Source organism: Canis lupus, chromosome 13 (assembly GCF_048164855.1).
Source record: "Canis lupus baileyi chromosome 13, mCanLup2.hap1, whole genome shotgun sequence".
In the NCBI taxonomy this organism is placed as follows: Eukaryota; Metazoa; Chordata; class Mammalia; order Carnivora; family Canidae; genus Canis; species Canis lupus.
This window is the reverse complement of record NC_132850.1, coordinates 59,541,230-59,556,706: the sequence shown is the minus strand read 5'-3', so window position 1 is coordinate 59,556,706 and position 15,477 is coordinate 59,541,230. Positions and strand designations below refer to the sequence as shown.

General features: G+C 33.8%; 1 protein-coding gene across 4 annotated transcripts in view; it reads left to right on the top strand.

The window, feature by feature from the left end:
* FSTL5 (follistatin like 5) overlaps nucleotides 1–15,477 on the top strand; it is a 683,263-nt gene that overhangs the window by 450,080 nt on the left and 217,706 nt on the right. The gene's annotated exons all lie outside the window — the stretch shown is intronic.

Here is a 15,477-nt window from a genome sequence, read left to right as displayed (position 1 = left end):
TTTTATATCATCTTTGCTCCACTACTTATACAATCGTGCAACCCTGAAAAATTACTTAACATCCCTAAATCTAATACCCCATCAGTAAAATAAAGATAGCAACAGTACCTCAAATTTACTTGAGTGTTCAATACTAAAGAATTTAATACAATGTCTAGTGTGTATTCAATAACTTCTGGCTACTAAAATTATCATTATTTTAAAATTATTATTGTTTGCTAAAAATGATGGATATATGGATGAAGAGGTAATAATCCTCTTGATCTACTACAAGATATATTTCATTTAGTTTTTACTTCTCTGTCATGTAGCAAAAATTTTCTTCCATAATCATCCATAGTTAATCTCCAGTGCTGTTCTCTAACCAATACTCTTCAATTTGTTTCTTTCTCTAGGCATCCTTTGTGTGTATTACCTTACATTTATCTAAATTAAATCTCATCTTGTATTGCTGTTTTCCCATTTCTCACTTTTCCTCACTCTGAAACTTTTCTTCACCTTCCACTGGGTTTACAGTTTATTTTGAAAATATATCTGTAGCTTTGATAAATGCATACTCTTCTTTTGTTGATCAAACACAATGATAGAGTCCTCTCTTATTTCAACTTGACTCATTTAATTATTACATTCTCTTTCTATATTCTCAGTGATTTATTTGTGTAATTTATATGATCATTAATGGTAGCAAAAATGATGATAATAGGACCTGAAAGAAAGTGGACCTTCGAAACTACAAAGATTGGTTTACTGTCCTTTTGTTACATTTTTCTAAGCTCAAATGTCTAAGAATTGGGACCAGAGATTATTGTGCGTATCCTATCTTTCTTCATGAGGGAAAACCAAGACAGGATATTTATAATTATTCCCTTCACCTCCTGCCAATATTCCTGTCTTTAATTAATTTTATTGATTTCTATGAGAGCAGTTTGTGATTTCTACCCTAGGTCCTATAACAAGAAAGTGCTGGAGTCAGAATTCAAATTCGGAATCACACCAGGAGCCGGTTTGCACTCTTCCAATATGATTTGTTCCCTAGAATCATATCATACAAATTAGTTTATATTGGGTATATGCCTCATAGCAAGGTAATATTGCATATGTAATAATAATATATTACATGCTGTTAAGTTTAATATTTTTGTAATTCTTCGTTTTCTTAGAAAATATGAATTTTATCATTCCTATGAAATATATATTAACAATTTCTAAAGATTTTCTATCAGACAGCATGTAGTAATAAAAATTACATCATTATTCTAGGTTTTCTTTTGTTTTTAAATTTTTCCTTAAAAGCACACTTATAGAAGTATTTATAGCAATGTATTAAAATCTGATTATATGACATGCCTTCAGGGAAAAGAAAATATTTTTTCTTATCTCACTCTTAAGAAAACTGCTACATCCAACTTTATGCTTTCATGATAACCAGTAAATCCTTGCTTCTTAAAACCACCAAATTAGAATTTGATAAATAAAAAATGGATTATATTAAGATACTCCCTATTTAATTGTGCTGATTACAGAGCTTTGCCTCTATGAGCATAAGACAAATCAGTTAAGAATCTCTGTGTGTTCCTAGATGTTGCTATTTTAACAAAATGGTTAGCTAAATGTCTGTATTATCTAATATTAAATTGATAATTATGCAGTGCTGGGGAAATACTGTGGTCTGTTGTTTATTTGTATTCCAGTTTTCGAAATAAATGAAATTCTAGTAAATATATATTTAGAGACTATGATGTGACACTCTTTATAGACCAAGAGCCGCCGGGTGGCTCAGTGGTTGAGGGTCTGCCTTAGCTCAGGTTGTGATCCCAAGGTCAGTTCCCACATCAGGCTCCCTGCTTCTCCCTCTGCCTATGCCTCTGCTTCTCTCTCTGTGTCTGTCATGAATAAATAAATAAAATCTTTAAAATAAAATAAGTAATACATATATCAAATTTTTTCATGGATGGAATAACACTAATGAAATGTTTCCACATAATTTTAAACTACATATGCTATTATTTTATTAATATTTAGCAACTAAGTAATTATCAATTGCTATATTTTTAACTTTTATCGAAGTGATTAGAAGCATATCTAGAGTTATATCTACACAGTGAAGCAAAATGTTTATGAAGTAGTCTGCTGTATCTACAGTCTTGTGTTTATGCTTTTCTTTCTATTTGTAAAATATTAGTTTCATAATCGGTATCTCAGCTAAGTAAGGCAGAGATTGAGATCAGATTGAGCCGATCTCAGATACTGCAGCATATTGTATGGGCGAGAGGGACTCTGTCTCCTATGGAGTCCCAGAAGTGCTGCAATAGTACTGGGTGCTCAAGTCCAGAAGAATTCTCCCAAGGACAAGATTTGCATGCATCCCTCTGTTAAACATAATGGTACCTGTCTTGACTAAAATGTTTCTTTATCAAAGTTAATAGTCCTCTTTGTGCCATCTGTATATTGATTGCCCTTGTAACCTAATACAAGTCTGTCTGCCTGATGAGGAGCAAAGCCAATCACTGAGACATCAGGGATGCAGCAAGGAAAGAGATTATCTGAGAGACAGCCAGGAGAGGGAAGACAAAGCTCAAAATCCGCTTCCCTGAATGGGGAGAGAATGTGTTTTTTATAATCATAAGGGTTGAGACATACGTATTGATGAAATTTAGGACTCTTCATGAAGAAAGATGGAACAAGCCACACTGAACAACACATATGTAGCATACATCCCATGTTAACTTTGGGGTGATGACAACACCAAAAACAGGCAAGATTCAGCCCCTGACGTCAGAAGGTTATCTTAGGATAACTGAAAGCTGGTATGAACTGGCTGCAGTCTTGGACTCATGGTCTTGAGCAAAGAATGCAGAGACTTGGTTATTCGGAGGTTGGAAGCATATTAGTTGACCTTAAGTCCAGGTTTCTGTAGAGACAGCTAGTGAGTTTGTTAGTGGGGTCTGAAAAGACACAATAGCTACTTAGGGGAAAATAATTCTCTGAAAAACAAGCTTTAAACTATCTACTAGTTTCAACCTCAAATCTATGGAGCATGGCTTCACCTTTGTTACATTTTTCCTTGTAAACTATTAAGTTTCCCACTTGTGCTTCTAACTTGGTCACTAGCTATCTCTTTAATATATGATACCTCGTTCAAACAAGCCTATCAGGGAACCCCTTGATATGGTGACATGCTATATGAAACCAGTGGCAGGCCCATAAGTGTGGCTAGAGAAAATCCAAATAAAATAAAACCACTTTTTTGCACCAAAGACATCTCAAGAAAAAAAAAAAAAAAAAAAAAAAAAAAAAAAAAAAAAGACATCTCAAGAATTCTTGGCTGTTGGCTTCAGACTCTAATGTCTTTCCCACATCAATATGGATCATTTCTAATTATTTACATCAAAGACTAGGGTAGTAATGAGGAAGAGAAGCCAGTAAGTAATACGATGAATCAACTCTACCAAATCTTTTCATTTTTTTCTTTCCTCATTGTTATTCTTTCTACTCATGCTTTTTTTTTCCAAAGAAATTCCTTCAGTTACAGTGCTAATGCTGTAAAATGTTAAAGTTTAGCATCCTGCCAAATATATTTTTCATTAAAAAAATTCTATTAATAGTGAAAACCAATAGTTTTTTTTTTTGCATTAGTTTCTTTTACTAAATATTATCCAGCCAAAACAAAATCACACTTGTTGACAATGCTATGTGAAATATAATGTTTGATTATAGGTTAAAATAGCTTCAATTCTAAATCAATTAGATTATAAAGGTTAAAATGCTATGGCTTTTTTTCTTTGACATTTCATAAGTGTATATTGAAATATTGTACTAATTTTTATGTAATTTTTAATACTAGTTGTCTTTTTTCTTGAATTTAAAATAGAAAAAATATATTCTCAAAAATAATACTTAAAAATATAAACAGATGTCATCTGATAAGATAAATGATGTATTTTCTATCACAAATTTATAATAGAAAAGTCAGGCTTAAGTATAAAAATGGTGACGTTTAACAACATTTGTTTGTTATAAAGAAATAAATACAGTAGCAGAGGCTGGAATCCATCAGTCCTGTTCTTTTATCAACTTAAGCAAAAAAACCCATGTTTTACTTATTTGTCATATGATGCTGTAATAAGTAGTTTTATTATTTAAGTATCCAGATCTTTTTGGATTTATTTGAGCAGCTTCTTTTAAAAAGAAATATATTTTATTCTTTTAGTCAATATTGTTTGCAAAATTTGCTCAAATAGCAGTATAAATATATAGTACCTTAGTAAAATGTCCAGAAAAATTGAGAAACTTACTGCAGATATCAAATTGATTTAAAAGACTGAAATTTTTGCATAAAAGAAGCCACAAAATGTAGATTTTGACATTTATTATACTGGATCCCTTTCTCAAATAATCAAATGTACTTTAGCAATTATGAAATCTATACATATAGAATTTCAATTAAAGCCATGCAAGTTTTAATTTACATAAACACATTCAGTTTGTATAATTTAAATCTAGTACATTCATTTTAGAGTCAATGTATAGAGTATCTATTCAAACTTACTGGGTAAAGTGCATAATTGTTCACACCTCTTCTTTGTTTTGATGATGAAGATAAATGACCCTAAACCTGAGAGTTCTTAGGCATTAAGACAGCCCTGCTTTGCTGGAGGGCTTCCAGTTGTATTGTATTTACATAGGATTTTTTAAGGACCTGTAGTTTTGAGGTAGTGATATTTTTTAAAATTATGCCTAGAAGTTCCTAGGGAAATATATATTTAAAGTAATTTAAACTATATTCATATGCAGAGAAGATGTATTCCTAGCTTTATAAGTGATATAAAACGATCACTGTATGGCAACAACCATAAGCTTGTGAAAGCCCTTAAACTTATGGCCTTTGGGGGAATAGGTGAAATTTAATGAGGGCAATCCATTTTTCTTCAATTCTAGACTTCTACAGAATAATAGACCATAAATAAATGTCACTCTTCCTCTCACTGATTCTTTGTAAACTCCCTCTCTGTTAAGCATGATTGAGAAGTAGGAAGTAAAGGCAAGCAAATACCGTGACTTTTCAGAAAAGGAAAACTGAATTCTGATTTTCTTTTTTTTTTTTTTAATTTTTTTTTTAATTTTTATTTATTTATGATAGTCACACAGAGAGAAAGAGAGAGAGGCAGAGACACAGGCAGAGGGAGAAGCAGGCTCCATGCACCAGGAGCCCGATGTGGGATTCGATCCTGGGTCTCCAGGATCGCGCCCTGGGCCAAAGGCAGGCGCCAAACCGCTGCGCCACCCAGGGATCCCTGAATTCTGATTTTCAATGAAAACCTGCACCCCACAAGTTAAACGGAAAAAAAAAAAAAAAAAAAAAAAAAAAGACTATTGCAATAAAGGGAAAGACTGAGCTCAACCTCCCTGAAACAAAAGGCAGGGGAGTCATGAAGCACCAGGGTGAGCAAATTGAAAGGTACTGAAGAGCAGTGGGGTGGAGAGGATGGTGATCAATTTAGGGAGGCCAAGTGGCCTCCTCCGTGGCACTAGTCTCACCCTCTCAAAGAGACTGTGATAAAAACACCATCTTCCTGGATGATTACATTTCAAAGGGATGGCTCTGAGGTCCTTGACAATGGCATTCCAGGGGGGTGTAACTGGCTAAGAGGCTGGGAGAAGATTTACATCTCAAAGGGGCAGAGAAGGAATTTACAATAGCAAACTTTCAAAGCAAATGCTCTGAGCAAAGAAAGGTCAGAGGCCTATAATCTCGACAGGTTTTGTCTCAAATTTAGTTCATCTGAGGCTGTCTTTGTCCGAGGTAGATCCCTCTGATTTCTCAGCGAGAAAGTGGTAGCAGAGTTGACAAGGGGTCCTTAGAAGGTTTTCCTTCTCCTAAGCATTTCTGCTAAGCATTTTGGTGGTTAAAGACACATTTGAATTAAAATGTTCCCTATTAAAATGTAAATTCTCTCTTGGAAATCAGGTTTGTTCACAGATTAGTACTGTGAACGACTTACATGGGATAATCAGATTGCTTTCCTTCTGGCTGAGAAATGTGTCCTGAGAATTAGTATTTTGATTGGATGTGAAAAAGAGAGAAGAAATGATCATTGTTCTATGTGATAAACTTGGAGAAGATAGACCCAGTAGGATGCTACTACCAGGAACTAGGATTTTACATTTGGGTAGGACAAACTTGACTCACTTTTACATTTTGTTTTGTACTTTAATAGTAGCAATTGTCATAGCTATTATAGAGACTCATCCTTTGGTTATTTAGGGAAGCTCGACGAAGATAAAAAATACAATGGGGGTTTACAAATTCACCCATATATAAATGGGAACAATTTTTATGTATTCTGTATGTGATTATTTTATGCTTAGTGTTCTGAATCTAGAAAATGAGCAGAGTCCCATAGATCACATTTAAATAACTAAAGCATGCTGAAGGTATGTAAAACCAGCAAAGTAGTGTCCCAGTGACTAGGCAACTTCGTATAAAGGGCCAGAGAATAAATATTAGGCTTATGCTTATCATAAGGTTTCTGTAACAACTACTTAGCTCTGCCTATATAACTGAAATCAGCCATAGACAATACAGTAAAAAATGAATATAGCTGCGTTGCAATACAACTTTACTTACAAAAACAACCCGTGAGCCTGATTTGGTGCATGGGCGTCATTTACCAAGCCCGGGACTATGGGAACATTTGCTAATGTGAAGAAAACTCTTACATAGTCAACACTTCTATAGCCTACCTGAGTTCATGCTCTAGTTGCAAACATATGGTGATTTGCATGGTGAAAACACACACACACACACACACACACAACAAAAAAACGAAAAATAAAAACAAAAAAACCAGAAGGCTGAGAGCTAAGAATTTGTCAGTAAATTTGAAAGTGACAAGAAAAAGAAAGGCTCTCTAGACAGAAATGTCTTTAGAGTTGAAAAGGGCAATTCATTAGCTGATTAGAGCTTGACTGGCTTGAGAATAGCAGACTCCCTTTTTTGTAATTTTCTGTTCATCAATCTTGAGAAGCTTTTGACCTGTGCATTAGAAGGGAGATTCCCAGGCTCACGGCTGACACTACAACTAAACCTGATGCTTTCCCAATTGTAAATGAGTAAATTGGTATTCCAGAATAAACAAAGGTATCCTGTGATTTTGATTAGCTCAGTCAATCCCCAACAGCTTAATTAATTCTGGATGAATTGTTAAATTTGCTTCTGAATTTGCATAGCTGAGACCCAGTCTTCTGAAGCTATGAAGAGCTGCCAAAATGAACAGCCAGTGTTCAATTCCCCATCTTTCACATCTACTTGCTGCAACATAATAGGGAGACTCTAACTCTATAAAACTGCACAGTGTAGGCTGGTGTTCTGGATCCCAGTGTCAATTTTATCTTTTAATAGCAGTGTGCTATGGCAAATAGCAATCTCCTTTACCCAAATTGTTTTAACTAGGCAAACAATACTAAAATCTTTTTCAGTCTGAAATGCTGTAAATCCATGTTACATAGGGACTAGATCATCCGTTTAGGTCTGTCTGACCGACTGTAATCTAAAAAATAGTGAAAAAATTTCAATGTATTAAAGACGGAGCAAATAAAGTGCCATTTGATTGGCTCTAACATTAACATCCTGGGGTTTCCTTGAGATAAGTTGGAGGAATGGACACAGGTTAACATTCTTTCCTTATATCCGTAATAGCTTTTTAACACACCACTGAACACACTGTTAACACACAGGAAATGGGGAGTGATTAGCTGATTGCTCTGCCCTGACTGACAAATGAGGATTCACAGCAAACTCTTCATGTTAGGTTCTTTCCTTTGTGTGTCTGTGCACTTTCTCCTCCCAAGTTACTACGTTGAATTTGTAAGTGATCACACTGAAACTTTTAAAAGATGATTAGAGATAGTAAACGTATTCAGTATTTCACGTATTCAGTAATTTAGGCATTTAGAGAATAATATCAAATTTTCTCAAATCACGCATTGCATTTATACCACAAATCATACAGGAAAAGGATATTTGATTACTTAAACGTTTCATTATATTTTTCATGGTTTTTGAAGGTAAATGAGTGATTATCGTTATGTTCAATAGGTTTTTTAAAAAACATGCATATTAAGTACAACATTAAGGGCACTTTAATTTGAATGTACTAGTAGAATTAAAGTAGAGCCTAAATAAATTGCCTTGTGGGTCATGAGCTTGGGTTTTTCTTCTCATGCTTAAGTGATATCTGTGAAAATTGAACCCATACAATTTATGTAAGCAGTGCCTTTTTCAAAGTGATCGTAATTCCTAAATGTGGTAAAATGGGGCCTATCTTAACCTACAGATACTTCAGTAGCTCTCTACTAGCAGTGACAGATGTGGCATATTCAGAATTTGCTAAAGACCAAGCACAGTAATAAGTATTTTAAAATATCATATCTTATCTTCACAGTATTCTTAAGGGTTAGGTACCATCTTTATCGTAAAGATGAAAAACTTGAGACCTAGAGTTTAAAAAACTTGTCAAAAGCCTTCTCAAGGAAAAAAAAAAAAAAAAAGACCTTTTCAAGAGTGTGCATTAGAAATCAAACGGAGAAAGCATTCCAGTGGTATCTCAGGTGTGAGTCCTGTGGATAATATTGCCTCTACTCTTGAAGTTTTCCAAATTATAATGTTAAAATTAACTTGATTACTTTGGGTGACCATCCAGTCCTCTCTGTTGGATACAATTTTTGTTAGGTGAATTTCAAAAGGAAACTATTATTCATAAGGAAGAATTATTTTCGAAATTGCTAGTGTTCTACAAACCACTGAATGATTGTTTATTCTTCACATATTTCAGTTTAAAATCCAACTGCATATAATTTATCTGAAAGAGATACATTAAATAAAATTGAAGAGAACAGTTGAATGGTAATTGCACTTCATTTATAAGATCACAGAAGGAATATCAAAATCATAAATAAAAAAAGAAAAATGTGACTTACCATGTTAACATGTACAATGTCTTGAAGTATTATCACAGTACAGCCCTATCTATAATGCTGTATTGTCCTTATTATAGAGCTATAAAGAGATCGAAAAATGAAATCCCAATTTCGCACAAGAGCTTTTGCTTCATTGTTGTACAGAAAATCTCTTATTGAAAAGTTTTTTTTTTTTTTTAAATCTTCCCATAACTTTTAAATTCCTCCAATGGCATTAGAAGAAAGGATATTTTTGTTTTAACTAACCGCTAAATACTTTATTTATGCTTTTGATTTTAAGTCCTTTTGGTTTCTTTCAGAACTTGTGGCAGAAATAATTCCATTATCGCTTGCATTCTTCAAATTTTCCTCTCTAGTGGCTCTTTTTCTTCAGGATAAACTCAGGAATTTTTTATTCTATTTCTCATCAGATTTTTCTCTCCCAGTTTAGACCTCTCCTTTTTATTCCGCCCCTCTGTCCAGTGTACTTAAGGTATCTTGAAAATATATGCATTGCTACCTCTAGTATTTTTTGTTTCTAAGAACACCTAAACACTCCGCCCTCTCTGTGTTACACTCTAGGCTTCTGCAAGGCACATGGCTACCTCGGTGCTTGGAAACAGGAATTGACAGGGCAAGTCTGTGTAGACGGGGCTCTATTTACCAATGGAGAAAGAAACCATATATGTGAATGTACACTTTTCTTCGAGGAATCAGATTTATGTTGCTTCATATTCTTCTTGACACTTGTTATCACTAAACTGTATAATATATGCCAGTCTGAAAGTTTTGGTTTAAATTTGCATCTCCCTGATTACACATATTGTTAAGTACTTTTTCAGATTTTTCCTAGCCATATGGATTCACTAGCACAGAGCATATTTGTTCAAGTCTTTGATTGGTGGTTTTTGGAGTTGTCTTTTACTTGTAGATTTTTAGGAGATCTTTATTAATTCCATATATGAGATCTTCATTAGTTTTATGGATGTAAAGTATCTTTTCCACTTGGTGGCTTGTACTTTTGGTCTCTTAAAAGTACGTTTTGAGGAATAGGTGATCTAAATAGCAATGTAGTTAAACTCATAAATTATTTACCTTGTGGTGAGCTTGTTGTTGTCATTATTGTTTTTATTCAAATTCATAACATGTATGCCATGTTATCCTTGACTATTTGCTGGACATTTTAAGAATTGTTTATAATAATGATTAGATGACCAGGATGATATTATCTTACTATAGGAGGGAAGATTTTTATGTTTTACAAGACAACTAGATAAAAGTAACCTGTAGTCCATACAATTCACTTGCAGCATGAGGCATCTTGAAGTCCTAGCACAGAGAGTAGTTCCATTATTGCACCCATCCCATATGCCTGGAGGAGCACAAAGCCACCAAAGGGCATTTAAGCCTCAGCCATCTTCTCCAGGTGGAAAAATTCCCGAGGCACTGTGAGACTCATATGCAATCCTTATGTCTCTAAGTTATGGTTTTCTTCAAGACATAGACTGGGCAGTTCTTCACCGTCTTGTTATGTTATGTGAGATAAGAATGAGAAAGAATATATCTTTCTTATATTCTTTATGAATATTTATCTGTATTTATTCCAGGTATGTTTCTTTGTTGTTCATTATGTTACTTCTGCAATAGAAGAGTTAGTCCAAATTGTCCAACCATTGCTACCAAAGGGAAGTTTCTAGATCTCTTTTTAAATTTATTTTGTTAAAAATAAAAATAATAAAATAAAATAAAATAAAATAAAATAAAATAAAATAAATTTATTTTGTTTTAGGGGATCCCTGGGTGGCTCGGCGGTTTAGCACCTGCCTTTGGCCTAGGGCGCAATCCTGGAGTCCCGGGATCGAGTCCCGCATCGGGCTCCCGGCATGGAGCCTGCTTCTCCCTCCTCCTGCGTCTCTGCATCTCCCTCTCTCTGTTTATCATAAACAAATAAATAAATTTAAAAAAATAAATAAAATTTATTTTGTTTTAAAAATAAATAAATACATTTATTTTGTTTTATTTTTGTAATGCACCTCCTGATATAAGCATACAATAGTTTACAGATAAGCAATTAGTATAAACATCTTATCATAGTAAATTAGTGTGTATCTTGACATGTCTAAATTAGGTAACAATATTTATTTTGAAATCACCTATTTCTTGACAAAAGATACCATCAGAATTTTCTAGTTAGGTAAGGAATGTGTCATGGAATAAGTATGATTTTATTATGAGAATAATTAATTATTCCACCTATGATTTCTAAGTGTCCTTTTTTGGTGTGTGTGTGTGAGAGAGAGAGATACATTTTTGACTTAAGTATTTTATTTTATCTGTTTTTAATTAGTAATTACTTTTAATGGAGTAGAGAAGGGAAGAATACATGTAATTTGAAAATGTCACTGATAAAATTTCTTCTGTTTCATTCCTGTAATAATGATTATAAGCATAATTAGGGTAATAAGATTATGAACTAGTATTAAATTACTCAGCTTAAGTATGGATTTAGAAACATGAAAAGAACAGAACCCTGTTTATGATAAATTACATTTTTCTGATGATTTTAAAATAATTAATTTTAAACAAAGTTACTAAAATCATCTTTTTTAAAGTGATTTCACAAATATTCATACTATTTTATTCCTTTTTTTGTACTATTTTTAGAACACAGTTTTTACCCATGTTCCTATTACTGTTTCTATTATCTAGTTGCTATTGGAATAAATGCTTCATAAATACTTACCTGCTGTAGTTGAAATTGTACTCAACTATACTTATCTCTCTGGCTTCAGACTCTGCTAGAAGACACTTATAATTCTCCATTACTTTGAAAGCAAGCTCTTAATATTCCTCTAAGTCAAGTTGTGAAAAGGAGAAAGTGCAGAAAGGGTTCCACAGGGACACATTATTTTACTTGCCTCTTCCCTTTCCCAAGTAATCAAAGGAAAAAACTGATCTAGAAGCGGCATTAGTAGTCTTCATAACATGAGATTAGAGGAAACACCACAGCTAGAACTCTGATTTCTTTCCTTGGATACTTGAGAGGTCCTGCAATAGGAGGCAAAGCTTATAGGTCAAAAGAAGTGCTGAGGTGCTTCAAGAAGCTTAGTACCATATGTTATTCCTAGCCTATGTGTTTTTATCTTTGTTCAAGATATCAACTGACTTTTGATATCATGTGATACATGATTTTACTTAAAGAAGCCTTTTCATATGTGCATTATCATTGGAGCTGAAAGGATGGAGAAGGGTACTAAAATGATAGATCTTATTTTCTCCAAAGCAGTTGTCCGTACATAATTAGCATAAGATGTTTGTGGATAGAATGCTCTTATAGAATGAAATATGCTATCACTAATGTATATTTATGAATGTGTAGATTAATCCTAATTAATGAGGAATTAAATTTTCAATATTTTTCCTGGGAATTATTTCCTAAAGTGACAAATGACACACTCAGAGACAACCAACCTGCACTAAAAGCTCTTAAAATAAATTTTAAATTGGCTTATAGATTCATTTGTAGTTATACTTTTAGGTTGTTAATGCATTTCTAGACATAATTACCGTTTCTTTTTTTTTTAAGATTTTATTTATTTATTCACGAGAGACACACACACAAACAGAGAGAGAGAGAGGCAGAGACACAGGCAAAGGGAGAAGCAGGCTTCATGCAGGGAGCCTGATGTGGGACTCGATCCTAGGTCTCCAGGATCACACCCTGGGCTGAAGGCGGCGCTGAACTGCTGAGTCACCAGGGCTGCTCTAATTACCATTTCTGTATAAAACTTAAATTCAGTACGTTTTATGTATACTTTCTTCACCATTAAAGTATGTTTGATGAAATTTATAATATAAGAATAGATGTGTTTTATGTTAATGAGTGTGTGAGATTAAATCATTACTTGTTAATAGCTATCTGAAAAACAAGTAAAGATAAGCATGACAATTTTGTAGATAAAAGAAATCTTACTGCTATATTTATTTAAAGAAAGAATCATTTGATTTTGAGAAGTAACAAGTGAACAAATAGGCTTTGTGTATATAGTTCTATATGACATATTAGGGAAGAAGAGAAATGTATATATAGCATGACATATGCAAGAAAAAATTCTAAATACTTCAAGATACATATTATTTAATAATACATATTACTGAGATAGTTTTTAAAATAATTTAAAAATGTAATCTCCAAATTAAAGAAAAGCTTTTTTACTGTGCATTTTAATATGCCTTGAGTGAAGAGTAATTCTTGTTTCTCATTATGCACCCTCTCAAAAAAATTGCATTTTAGAAAGATGTCCCACAGTGTTATGCCAAATCTCAGCATTTACTCTAACATGTCCGTATTATCTAATTAGCATTGTTAACGCATAACTACCAAAAGCACAACTAATTTGAATGGCCTGGGACCTAATACCAGATGCAATAAGTTAGTGAAGAGATTCCAAGGTGACTTAGTAGCAATTATATTTCTAAATGTCAGAATAACCAATGTTAACATGCTGATTTTAGAACCAGATGTCCCATTATTTCTTACATGATTTTCCTGAGAAACCAGAAGCTAGAATTGAGAAATATTAACGGAAAATTACTAATAATCCTTATAGTACTCTACATGATGTTATTACTTTTATAATTCTTCCTTTTTCTGGGACCTAGGTGGATCAGCTGGTTAAACATCCAACTCTTGATTTCAGCTCGGGTCGTGATCTCAGGAACATGAGATTAAGCCCCACATTGGGCTTCCAGCTCAATGCAGAGTCTGCTTGAGATTCTCTCTTTCCCTATGCCCCTACCTCCCCCCCCAAATAAATAAATAAATAAATAAAAATATATTTATATTTATATTTATATTTATATTTATATTTATATTTATTTATAAGGACCTAAAGAAACACTGTCTGGAAATTTCAGACGTTTTCTATGCCTCATTGGTCAAATATATTTTAGTGATTTTATATAAATAAATAAATAAGTATTAAAGAAACAAAGACTAAATATATTGCCTATGTTCTTATTACACAGGAAACATTGAAATAAAATGTGAATATGAGTAAATGTCATTAGGGAACATTAGGCTGCTGATAAAAATGACTGAGCAAGATCCTTGTTACCCATTTGCATCATTTCTATAAGTGATGCAATGACAAAAGAATAAACTTGGACTGAGTCTCTCTCATAAGGTTTTTCAGTTTTAAGGTCATGCCCACCCCCTTCTTGAACAACATAAAACACACAGGTGCCTTAAATAATTAAGGCCTTTAGATTTAGACACTAGATCTTCTACAGCAAGTGAGTTTATTTCATTTATATTCATCAGATGCTGTTGTGGCAGACAGAGTTCATGACAAAAGAGATCATTTAACATTAATGCTTAACATTGTGCATATGGGGGATTGTATGTTCAATCCTGGTCTTTCAGTACAAAAATGCATGCCAATTTTGGCATGACAATTTGTGACGGTACCAAAAAGTAGAGTAACTGTTTATTGAATAGTTTCATTCTATGAAATGCATTTGATTGATGTTTTTCTTCCTTCTCAAGAGGCGTAAGAATCAGAAAGAGAAAAAGAAAAATAGAACGGTGAAGGAAGGGAGAAGGGATTGCGGAGGAGACAGCAAAGATTGCACCCAATAGATAGTTGTTGCAAATCAAGAGCCACCACTTTCTATACCCTCAAAGGGGCTCATGTTTAAAAATATCATCAATCACAATAAAGGAACAAAAGACAGTCATTGCCCTCCCCCACCCTGCCCCCATGGAAATTTCAGTTTAAATTACTGATTTGTTAGAATATTCTAACCCAGCTAGGACTGAGTCAAAATGTCAAAATGTCAAAGTACAGCTAGGACTGAGTCAAAAAAGTCAAAATGCCAACCCCAGTCAAGGTAGAAAAGTTAATGTCTGTGAACGTCCGCTGACGAGAACTGATGGGCAGCTGTCACATGCCCCAGAACTGGTCGGATTATCTAGTCATCTCTCAGGATAATCCACAATGCCAGATTTGTTAATCCCTGTAATTGGTAAAGATTATCTGAAAACAGGAAAAGGAGAGCCAGATCCAGGTTACGAATTATATTTTCTGGCTCAGCGTACTTATTAGGAGAAATGTGTTGAGTAGTTAACAATATTGTACTTAATTTTAAAACTTAAGGATAAGGAAGCAACTGTCCTGTGCCAACATCATCTAGTTTATAAAGGCCGCTGACAGAGTTTCGCTTAAATTGCTGTTTGCTTGGTGAACCTCAGCTTCTCCTCCTTCAACTTCCCAAATAAATCTTATCCCTTTAGAGTCAATTTATGTTTCCCAGCATAATGATGCATTTTACCCATTCAGCTCTGCTAGCGCTCTCCGAAGCCAGCCAGCAATGATCTCACCTCACCTACAATATAAATCTATCAGTGAATAAACAACATCATTTTTATTTCAATGCCGATGACACACTACATGTCGATTTGGCAGTTAAATAATTTATCCCTCTTTTGGGTGCAATCTGCCAGGCTTATTATAACTC